Source organism: Cavia porcellus, unplaced genomic scaffold (genome assembly GCF_034190915.1).
Source record: "Cavia porcellus strain 051 isolate PalLab524CR breed Dunkin Hartley unplaced genomic scaffold, mCavPor4.1 scaffold_25, whole genome shotgun sequence".
NCBI classification, from domain to species: Eukaryota; Metazoa; Chordata; class Mammalia; order Rodentia; family Caviidae; genus Cavia; species Cavia porcellus.
Genome location: NW_026947508.1, coordinates 6,520,590 through 6,531,997, shown reverse-complemented (window position 1 = coordinate 6,531,997; position 11,408 = coordinate 6,520,590).

Genomic DNA, 11,408 nt, shown 5'->3' with positions numbered 1-11,408 from the left:
AACACTAAAGACCCAGAATATTCAGCCAAGGGCCTGGGTCCCACAGCAGTGTCCTGCGTGTGTCCAGATAAAAACCTAGAGCCCGTGACAATGACTCACGCCAGTCTGTTTCACGGATCTGCCCTGAGAAGGCCCAAAGGTCAATGGTGGAAGCCAGAAAGTCTGTGCCAGTGGGGTGAAGGAGCTGTGCCAGCAGGTTGAGGTTCTGCACTCAGCATGAGGACCTGGGCTCCCCCGAAAAGCACCACAGCCGTCCTCAGCGACAGTGAGGTCCTGAGCTCCTCCGATAAGAACAGCCGTGTTCATATCAGGAAGCCAGTGTGACAGCTTCTCCTGGAGCTTGAACGGCACACATCTGCCCCTCCAGAGCCAGCAAGCTATGCTCAAAGAATCAGAGCTCCCAAAGTGAGCCACAGCCACTGTCAGTGACAAGGTCCTGAGCTTCTCTGAAGAGGATGGCTGAATTCATACCAGGGAAGCCAGGGTGACGAGCTCCTCCAGGAGAAGCCATGGCTCCAAACAACAACACTTAGGAGAACCCACAACGCCACTGCTCCCCTCCAGCTCTCCCGTTTATGCTGGTAGCAGTCCTCAGGCGGGCCGTCCACCTCAGCACCAGCTGGTCCAGTCCAGCCGGTGTGTAAGTTGACCACCAGTCACCAGCACCCTACAGAGGGGCAGTGGTCGTGTGCCTTGTCCAAGGCTACCGGGCCATGAAGAAGCAGGGCTGACAAGCAAAACCCAGCACTGTGCCACCCACCCCGGGGGCCTTCCAGCCTCCCTCCTGGGTCCTCCGTGGGGGACAGGCCTGGACGTGACAGCTGGTGCCACGGCACAGGGGACCATCACAGCCCTCCGTGGTCTGAGAACCAAAGGGAAGGGTGCAACTTCCTGGGGTTCTGCTGTTCACACCGCACAAGGGGACCCTGGGCCAGCCCCCCAACCTTGGGTCTGAAGGGCAGAAGCTAGGGTAACCCTGCCGGGCTGAGAAGAGTGGGTGGGTGGCGTTCCCCTACAATGATGTCCCTGTACAGGTGGTGGCAATGGCAGCCCTGCAGGGCCCCGCATGCCCACCCTCAGCTGCAGGCACATGGCCTGCTCCTGACAACCTGCACCTTCTCCTGGGTACACAGCCCTGCCCCCGGGCTCTGTGCACAGCAGATGGCATGGCCCTGTGCACCTGGCCAGCCTCTGCCCAGCCCAAGACCACCCGGGCAGGTCTATATAGCTGTGTGCTTTGTGCATGTGCATGTGTGTGCGTGTACAGTGCAAAGCTGGGTGGGTCCCTGCCAGGCTGCAGAGGGTCTCAGAGCTGAGGCTACTGCTGTAAGCACCACCGATCCCCTATTTCTGAGCCTCCTTCAGTCCTGGGGACAAGCCCAGGAGAGAGGGGTTCTTAGTCCTCATGTTGGCAACAGTAAAACAGGTGCACAGAGAGGTTAAGTGGCCGGTCTGAAGTCACACAGCCCCATGACTGGCAGGCAGCACAGCAGCTCAGAGCCAGAGGCCTCAGCAGGCGGGTGACTCTCCAGCTGGGGAGGGGGTGGCACAAACCTCCCCTCCCCCACCTGTCCCAAACTTGGGGTTCCTGGGCACTGTGGCCACCCGCACCCATTTAAACATGCTGTGAATGTCAGTGATTTGTTTTTCTGTCCCTTCCTCTCCTTTCCCACCTCTCCTCCTGCCCAGCCCACTCTGGCGGGGAGCTGGTGTCTGTGCTGTGGCCAGTGGGGGTGGCCGGGGAGTCTAGCTGGCTTCAGGGTGTCCTCGGGATGGCTACCTGGAGGCAGAGGACCTCTTGGGTGCACACTGACCCCCGGCAGCGCCCAGAGGGACAGGTGGTAACTTGCTCCTGCCCCTCTCACCTCCTTATCTGGCCCCAGGCCCCCACTCTGCCAGGTCAGGTCCTCCCATGCCCATGCCCACCGCTAGGTGGCGCCAAGTGCCCTCCGACGGCAGGGAAGCTGCCCAGGAAGCTGGGCTGGGAGTGGGGGCAGCACCTCCATTCTGGCCCTATCCCCCTCCTTGAACCACAGAGCAGCCCTGAAGAGTTCTGCTTCCTAACTAACATCCTTCCAGAGCTGCACAAAGGCTGAGCAGTAGACACCATTCCTGTCCCCATTTTATAGATGAGGAAACTGAGGCCCGCAGAAGTTAAGGCACAATATCCAAAGTCACAAAGCTAATAGGAAACTGAGTCAGGACTCTACCACTAACAGCTGTGCGCTGAAAGTTCTCAGAGAAGCTGCCTGATGGGGGTGCCAGGTAAGGAAAGAGAGAGGAAGACGGCACCGAGGGGGAGGGGTCACTCACCCAGGTGTTCAGGCAGGGCTCAGCTCACAGGCTTCCATGTGCCAGCCCTGATTGGGGGCCCTGGCTCCAGTGGGGTATAGAGTCCCCAAACATAGGAGGAAGGGCTGGTCCTGAGTGCCTGGGGGCCCAGGACATGCCCTAGCCAGCGGTCCCTGGGGGTCAGTTGCGCTCCTGCAGCGGCTGCCAGTAATGACAGCCAAGCACCAGAGCTTTCTGTCCGTCCACTCGTCCTCTCGCCGGACACACGTACTACACACATGCCAGGTGCCAAGCAACACCATAGTGAACAAGACCGGCGGGCTCCCTGTTCCCTAGCTCAGAACACACAGGCAAAGAACAGGCACGTGAAAACAGACAAAAAGTGGCAAAGGTCTAGTTTAGCTTGGGTGACCCGGGAGGCCTTCGGAGGGGAGGTGGTGTTTGTGGTAGAGTCAGAGGCAGCTTCGTAGGCAGCAGCGGGCTGGCAGGAGCCCTGGTCCTGCTGCAGAAGCGAGCTTAGGGGCGGGAGGAGGAGGAAGGCAGAGCCAGGCGAGGGGTGCTGGGCGCCCGTGCGGGTGCTAGCCCTGGAGAAAGCAGGGTGGCGGTGGAAGGCCGCACCTGTTGATGTGGAAGAACGGGATGCCAGCTTTGGGCCCGCAGACGGCCGGCCCTGGGCAGCTCTGTCTAGAAGAGGCACCCAGCCAGCACCGGGCCTGGGTTCCAGCTTTGTCACCTGGAGGTGCTGACCCGTCCCTCTCTGATTTTGGCAAAATGGGGTCAAGAGCAGCTGGCTGGCCCTGCGTCCGGGAAGGCACGGGGGGGGGGGGTCAGAGTTGGGGTGTCACAAAACCACCAGAGCTTCCTAAACCGTCAGGGACCCAGGAGGAAGCTGAACTCAGATCCCGGGGGTTACTTCGGGGGTCCAGTTTTCTGGGGTTCGGGGGTGAGGCTCCCTTCTCCCCACCCCGATGCTCTGGCACCGCAGTTCGGAGCTGGGGTCCCAGCCCCTCCCCTCCCCCACCGCCCGTCCCTCCATTTTTTTTTTTTTTTTTTGCATCTTCTTTTTAAAATAAAAACGCCGGCCGCTCGCGGCCCGCTGATGTTTATGCCTCAGTAATACATTATGTATTATTTTGTTTTAAGCACAGCTTTTGCATCCTGACAGTAACAATAAAATGTGACTATAGGATTGCTAACACAGACAGACTAATGTTCCCATCGCCCGCCTCTTTTTTTTGCGTCCTAAGCACTTTTGAAAAGGCTCCTTTTATATTCCTAATAAAATTATAGCAAAATACATCGATTTACTGGAAAAGAGTTTAGGGTCGGGTTGGGTTTTTCTCCCCCGCCCCCTGCGGGGGCCACTGCTTCCCCCCCAAAGGCTGATGAATATTCCGAATCATCCTCTAAGTGATGTTTGACCCACGACCCCACGGTGTACCAGCTGCGGCTGCTGTGGCTGCGGCAGCGAGGACTTGGGGTGTTGAGAGGTGTGGGGGTGCCTCTGTGTAAGTGGGGTGTCGCTGTGTATACGCAGGCGTGTCCATGTGTATATCGGGGCCCCTGTCGTATGTTGGGCATCTGGGTGTTCTCAGGGTGTCCGTGTGCTGAGGCGGGGGTCTGTGTGCACAGACAGTTGTGGGGCTGAGCTGGGGTTTGCGGGTACAGTCTCTGTAATTATTTGGTTTGGGTTGTTGGCGGAGGCCTGGGCCTGAGTGCACCGCTGCTCGGAGGGCTCCCGGGCGGGGAGGTGAGCCCTGTGCACTGGGCTGTCCATGGCCTTACAGACGTGGGGTTCAGGAGTCCGTCTGCACCCATGGGGACAGGGCCAGGTTCGTGGCACAGGGCAGTAACAGGTCTCTGTTCACGGGCCGGAAGGTAGGCATCAGTATCCAAAGACAACATTCTCTGGGAGAGCTTCCCATCTGGAAAATGGGGTCACCCCCGGCAGGTCCCTGGTTCCATTTCCTGCTGAGTGTGAGCATGTGTGTGTGTGCACGCCTGAGGTTTGTGTATAAGTGAACAGGAAGGGCTCAGCAAGATGATTGCTCCTGTGTGGGGGTCACCTCGTGTCTCTGTGGTCCTGCTGGGCTCACAGGTGGCCTCTGGGGCAGAAGTGATCTGAGCAGCAGCAGGAAGGGTCCTGATACAGAAGCACAGAAAAAGTGTCCCCGGAAGGGCCAAGGCCCCGGGGGCCCAGCATCGTGACAAAGGCCAGCCAGCTCACTGTCACCAATGCCAGGCCCAGGTTAGGCGTCGGGGCCTGGCAGCCAAGCAAGAGGGGGTGACCTAAACTCCCTTACTGGGGTACACACTTGACGGCACCCCTGGAACCTGGGGCAAAGACTCTTTCATTTTTTCTGCCTTGGTTTCCTGGGTGTCCCCTGTGCCCCAGAATCCCAGGTCTAGCAAGCAAGCCAAGATATCTTCAGACTCCCCCACCCCAGTAAGGTCGCCCCTGGAGTCCCCAGAGGCGTCAGCATCCCTGGCCAGCAGAGGCGCTCAGGGGGAACCTGCCCTAGAACCCCGGTTCCCTGCACCCCGGTGGAGCTGTGTGTCCACAGCCCCAACCACCACTGCGCCAAGCCTGCCTGCCTCCCCCACGCCCGCCACCCGCCCTTTCCGAGTGTATGTGGATTTGCGCGATTCAGAAACAGGGAGGGGGGAAAAAAAAGAATTGGGTTTTGTATACTAAGCACTTTTGAGGGCAATCTAGGGCCCCCTAATCCCGAGGTTTATAACCTCCCCAGCTAATGCTCCCTGACACTGTGTTTTGATATCATTACTACATTATACTCACAATTTTTGAGTGAAAAAATACAGTACTTAGAAAGTCGAAATTCATAAATAAATTCATGTCAAACCGCACTTAATATTGATTTTGTTAGTGTTCAGATTCAATAATAAGGTACTGCGTGCATGAATATTTAAATATAATCATCATTTCTGCATCTCCTAATGGCCTCTGCTCTTCTACACTCAATTTAAACACAATTTAAAAACTATAATGTATTGAAAAATACTAGGATTTAGCAATAAATCATCATCTGGAGATTCCAGGCCTCTTATAGGGGTGGCTCGATATGGCTTCTCCGGGGACTGGACAATTAGATTCATGTTTTTAAACTTCTCAATTACCCATATACCATAATTTTATGTGAAAGTTTGTTTCGCTCGGCCCCCCCGCCCCGCCCCCGCCGCCCCCACCTCTCGCGGCCCCCCATCGCCTCTCGGTAGGAAGCCCTGGGACGTGGCTTAAGTGTCCTCTTAGCCGGAGTGGAGCAGGTCAAAGGCGACCGTCCTCAAAGTGAATTAGAGGCCAGGCCTGCCAGAGGCAGCCGGCGCTGAGTCATTTAATCACATTATTTGGGAAAAATATAGGGGGGAAAGAGATAAAATGACTTAAAATGAACTTGCCAAGGAGGAAGTCGAGTTTTTTAGATTTATTTAAAAAGCAATCCTCCGCTTGATGAAATAGAGGCAGGATGTGGTAGGGTCCCTGTGGAGGGCGGTGGGGGCGGGTGCGCACCGGCAGCAAGGGGGGCCTCCAGTCTGCTCCCCCAGCGGGCCCCAAAGCTTCCTGAAGAGTCCCTGGCGTGCAGGAGACCCTGGGTGAGGCTAGAGGGTGCTCGTGGCTGGGTAAGGGTGGTGCCAGGGCCCCGTTGGGACTGGAGCGTCCACAGGGAGGGCAGGGTGTGGCAAGGCCTGGGGTATCTGGGGTCTTGCATGGCGCATTGGTGGCAGCAGGTGGCAGCTGGTGCTGACAGATGGCAGGAGGGGGTGGGCACTGGGGACTTGCAGGGACGGTGCCCACTGGCTTACAACACCAGGCTGTGTCCCCCGTCTGGAGCGGGAGAGAAGGGATGGGGTCCTTGCCCTGCTTATCAAGCACCCCAGGTGCCTGGCCTCAGGCCTACTGTGACGCCAGCCGGAGTCATGCCCATTTTAGAGATGAGAAAGCTGAAGCTCAGAAAAGGGAAGTAGTGGTCTGAGGTCGCACCGGCAGGAAGGGCTGGCCTGGGGTCTGAGCCCAGATCCCCCAGTCCTTCTTGATTGGCTGCAAAGTGCGGTTGGGGGGAGGCGGGTTACCTTGGCCTCCGAATGCTCCCGAATGTGGCTCAGCGGCTCCCACGCTAGGGACACAGACCGACATCTGCTCATATTGGGGAGGGACATGGACACTGGGCGCTGGGGCTGGGGTCCATGAGAGTGGGTCTGAAACTGGTCTCTGGCCCGAGTGTGGGACTGACAGTGACAGATGTCCAGGGCCACCAGACAGGTGGGCAGCCATGGGGGCTGGACACCTGACTTCTCACATGGGACAAAAATGCCAGGATGGGAGCCCTCACTCTGTAGAAGGGAGCCACTAGAGCAGTGCCCACTGGCTGCTCCATGAGCCCCAAAATCGAGGTCAGGCCAGCTTGCACTGCACCTCCTTGTTCCTTCCTACTGTGCACCAAGGGATAGCCGTGCCCACATCAGCGGGCTGTCCCCAAGAGGAGAGAACACAGTGCCCCATCCCAAGTGCCTGGCACACAGGTGTCTGCAGCCTGAGGCTCAGGCCTTCCCCTCCCGGTCTGCACTGCGTGGGTCCCTTGCAGAGCTGGTGCCATGGAGCCAGGCCCTGCCGGGCCTAGAGCCAGGCATTGTTCCTATCAGCTGTCCTTGCAGTGGGGATGCCCCACAGGTTGCCTGTTCTCGGGCCAAGGGCCAGGAGAGGTGGTCAGCCCTCCAGCAGCCCGTAGGTGCCGCTGTCTCCTGCTGAGGGTGCTGACCTCATTCCTTAATTCACTCTGTTCTGGACAGGAGAGAACACAAGGTCCCTACCTCTAGCCCGGAGCCCCAGCCTAAGTTTTCTCATCTGTGACAAGGGAATTAGCATGACCTGGTCACCTACTTGTGCCTAAACTGTGTGAAGTCCCAGAGATAAGAGGCCCCAGGTGAAAGCTGCTCCCAGGTGAGCTGTTCTCTTCCTGGTGAATGGGCTCAGAAGCCACCTCGGTGGAATCACTTTTGTCTGGCTGTGGCTCAGCCAGACCATGCCTCCCAGTGTGAAGGACGGGCATTAAAAATGGAATAAGGGGCTGGGGGTTTAGCTCAGTGGCATAAGCGCCTGCCTTGCAAGCAGGCAGTCGTGAGTTCAATCCCTAGTACCGATAAAAACGAAAAGACAAAATAAATGAATAAATAAATAAAAATTAAAATGGAATAAAATCTGGCGGGAAAGCGGGAGCCAGTGTGAGTTCTCGAGCCAGAGGAGACTGAGGAGGATGGTCCGGGCTTCTCAGGTGCAAAAGGCCTGAGGAACACTAGCTCCAAGGAGCAGAGAGCAGAGGACTCGAAAGAGGGCCGCCAGCTAATTCCTGCACCAGCTGCCTGTCCCCTGGCCCGGTGATATGTGGGATAGACCGAACCTCGCTCCCCCAGCTGCCGTCAGAGCCAGCCTGTCACACATGGCAGGGAGAAAGGGCGGAGCCCAGGTAAGCCATAGGCAGAAGCAGCTCTGGAGCCCTGGGGCAGACAAGGGGTTCCTCTCCTGCAGCGTCCAGAACTCCTGTCAGGACTTCTAGGTGCCTCCTGACGCTGGGTCCTCGCCTCAGGTCACCTGCAGTTCATATGCTTTTTCCTGCCTTCTCCTTTCCTGTGGACTCAGTCTGCCCTTCTGTCCAGTGGGACCTCTCAGGCAGGCCCCCTGCAGGGGAAACCCCGTGGTACAGGGAATACGGAGCGCACTGATGACCTGCAAAGGGCTGCAGAGAGCCATGGGAGAAGCCAATCTGGAGACCACCGGGCACACCCTGTCTTCAGGCCGGGGTAGGGACAGCTATCTCCTGAGGTTCTGTCACTCTGCATCCAGGGCCCGTTTTTTTCTGGAAAACAAGCGACATTCATCACAAGTGACAGCCAGGCCCTAATGCAATCTCGGCTGGAGCCATGAATTGCAAATGCACCGCAGAGAGGAGGCTGCTCCATTAGGGCCCCAGGAGGTCACACGCCCTGGGCCCCGGGTGCTGGCCGTCTGTGGGGACACCTGGAAGGCACAGGAGTGTCCCTGGCTCCCTGAAGTCACCCTGGGCCAGGCCTCAACCACCTGCACCTCTGTGTTCTGGGATCCCGGGGACAGGGTGGGGCAGGGCTCCAGAGTGGGAGGAAGCCGGGCCGGTTCCCGGTGACTCAACCTGCTTTTGTCCCTTTGTGAGATTCCGGGGCAAAATACCACACCTGGGCAATTAGGCGGAGCAAGTTGGGTGACCCGGGAGGGACAGGCAGGTGCCCAGCCCCCCACGAACACCTCCCCTGCTTGGCCAATGCAAGGGCCGCAGCCCGGGGGCCAGGAGCACGTGAGTGACCTCGAGGCGCCAGGGGACAGCCCTCGGGCCTCCCCCCTCCCCCACCCCACCCCCCGCTGCATCCCAGGGCCATCTGGGGCCGCCCCCCACCCCCGCAATGTGTGCCCGGCACTTCCGCCTCTGCGCACTCCCGGGCTGGTGGCTGCCCTGCGCTCCCGGCCGTGCCCGGGACTCACGTGTGCGCCCCGCCCGCAGCCAGCGCCGCCCCGAGTCAGGGCGCGCCTGCCCGCCTCTGGCACCCGGGAGAGACGGGTGGGTTTGTTTTTCCCTGCGTGTTTTGGGTTCAGGAGGAGTGAAAAAAAAACCACCCAAATGAGCTCTCCCCGGGGCCCTTTTCCCTTCCTTTTTTCTGCCCAGGTGTCTCCAAAGGGAACCGCATTGTCTCCCCCAGATTCATTTGCGCTTAACTCATCTGGAAGTTTCGCAAGGGCTGTTTGATGTCCAAGGAGCCTGGCACCCTTCCCCTCCCCCACCCCGTAATGAGCCCTTTAACCCCAGATCCAGGGTCCCCCCTCCGTGCTGGGTGGGGGAGGCGCTCAGCACGGGGGGCGGGGCGGAGCAGGGGGGGCCCTGTCCGTGTGTCCCTTCCCCGGGGACACAACCCAGCCTGGGCTCTGTCTGCGCCCCTCTTCTGCCTCCCCCACTAATTAATGGGTGTCTGCGAGGGCTGACCCAATTGGCCCCCAAATTAATCTCAATTACTGCGATTTGGTAACGCGGCGCTAGCCAGGCTGCCGGAGCCAGCGGGACGTCAGCACCTGCGAGCGCACGCAGCGCGCGATGTTATCTGCGGGCCGAGGGGGGCAGGGGTGCGGGGGTGCGGGGGGGCGGGGGGGCGGAGGGCAGGGCGGGCCCCGGGCGGCCCAGGCTTTTATCAGCACCGTCAAATTAGTTCACACCAGCTAATATTGGCGTCGGCGGCCTGGGCTGCCCCTCCACGCCACACCCCTTCCCAGGTCCCGGGCGGATCTCGGGTTGTTGGACTCTGCTGTCCCCTGGTCGCACGGGCTCATGGCCTGCAGAGGAGGCCGCTCCTAGGCTGGCCCCCTCACCGAACCCTGGCACAGCGATACCACGCTGAAGACAGCCGTGGGCCGGTGACGCCGGCCCCCGGGCTGGTGGCTCCCTCCAGTCTCCCAACCTTTCCCATCCGGTGCTACCGGTTCCTCCCGCCACATCCCTGCGGGGCAGGGCGGGGTCAGCAGCTCCATTTCACAGAGGGCTAAGTAGAGGCCCGAGGAGAAGACTCTGCTGGCTCAGCTAGCCGGGGCTAGCCAGGCTGCAGGACCCAGGCCCGTGCTCTTCCCCTGCAGAGGAAGGTCCCGGAACCCTCCTCCTCCTGCACCTCACTGCCCCAGCCGGTCACCACGGACTCCTTAACCCAAACAGGCAGGCTTCTCAGAGCCTCAGTTTCTGTGTCTGTCAAACAGAGGTAAAGATAACAAAGCCGATGCTGTCACAGGGCGAATAGTCCATGCTAAGGCCCTGGGCGCATCCGGGGCTGCAGGCAGGAGCTTTCTCATCACCCCTCCCACCCCACACGCGGAGGGTCATCACGCTCCCGCTGCCCAAGGACTGGACGGCTTCCACGCCACCCTCCCGTGCCTTCCGGGGGTGGGGGAGGCTCCAGCACAGCGAACCAGCAGATGAATGACGGCCGCGCCCAGCCTCCTGCTTGGGGGCCGCTTGACACAGCTTAACCGGGTGCGCCCGGCCCTCCCCAGGGCTCTGCCGCGCGCAGGGCCCTGACTGTCCTGCAGCCCCCCGACAGTGCCGGCCCCGGGGGGGCCCCCACCCCTCCTGCCCGGGCGGTGAATGGGTCAAAGATCCGGCCTGGGGTCCCCTGGGGGTGCCCTGACAGGTGCCCACCCACACCAGCCACACGGGCTGCCACCCTAGGAGGGAGCGTGCGCCCTGCGAGCCCTCTGCCCGCCCCCCCATTTCCCGCAAACCCAGTGGCAGAATGATTGATCTTTCGGGAAGAGCAGCCCCGAGGGTGGGGGTGGGGAGCCGGGGCGCCAGGGGATCCTCCTCCATTTGCCTGTGGCTCTGAGTCAAGGCTAGGGCCCCCTGGGTACGGTGCGAGGTGTTCCCCGGCTGGGCTGCGGGGCATGAGGAGGAGGGCCCTTCGGGTGAGTCCAGGGCCTGCGGGGGTTTGGCAGCCTGGGAGTTCCGGGTGACTCCCTTGGGGACACGGTGGTTTCCCTGGGGACACAGTGGCCGGAAACAGCCCAGGGACTCATTCTGCCCCTGGGCAGGTTGCAGGTGGGGGGCTGTGAGGCCGTTTGGATTTGGGACACTCGGGAAAAGCAGGCCGCAGCGTCTCCTTTGGTCCCCCTGTGCTCTTGGGCGCCTGTGGGTGGGAGGGTGCTGGCGGCAGCAGTGCCTGAGAAGGGATGGCTTCAGCCTGCAGCTACTCAGGGGGGACTCCCTGGAGGAGGGGGTGTGGGATCATCCCCTAATCCAACCCAGAAAGAGCAGTCCGGGGAGACCAAGGCAGCCATGCCCAGGGGAGGATGATACCCAAGCATCCCCTGGAAGCTTGGTACCCAGAATCCTCTTCAGGCTCCTCAGCAGCAGGGCCTGACAGTCACCGTGGGTGCTGTGGCAGACGCTGCTGGGACTCTGTCCTCCTCTGAGGTTCCAGAACTTCAGTGGAATGGCAACTTCCCATGGTGTCCTTTCAATGGTGATTTTTTTTTTTTTCAATCTACAAACTTTCCAAGAATATCCTCAACTCTAAATAGCAAATACTCTTGGGCATCT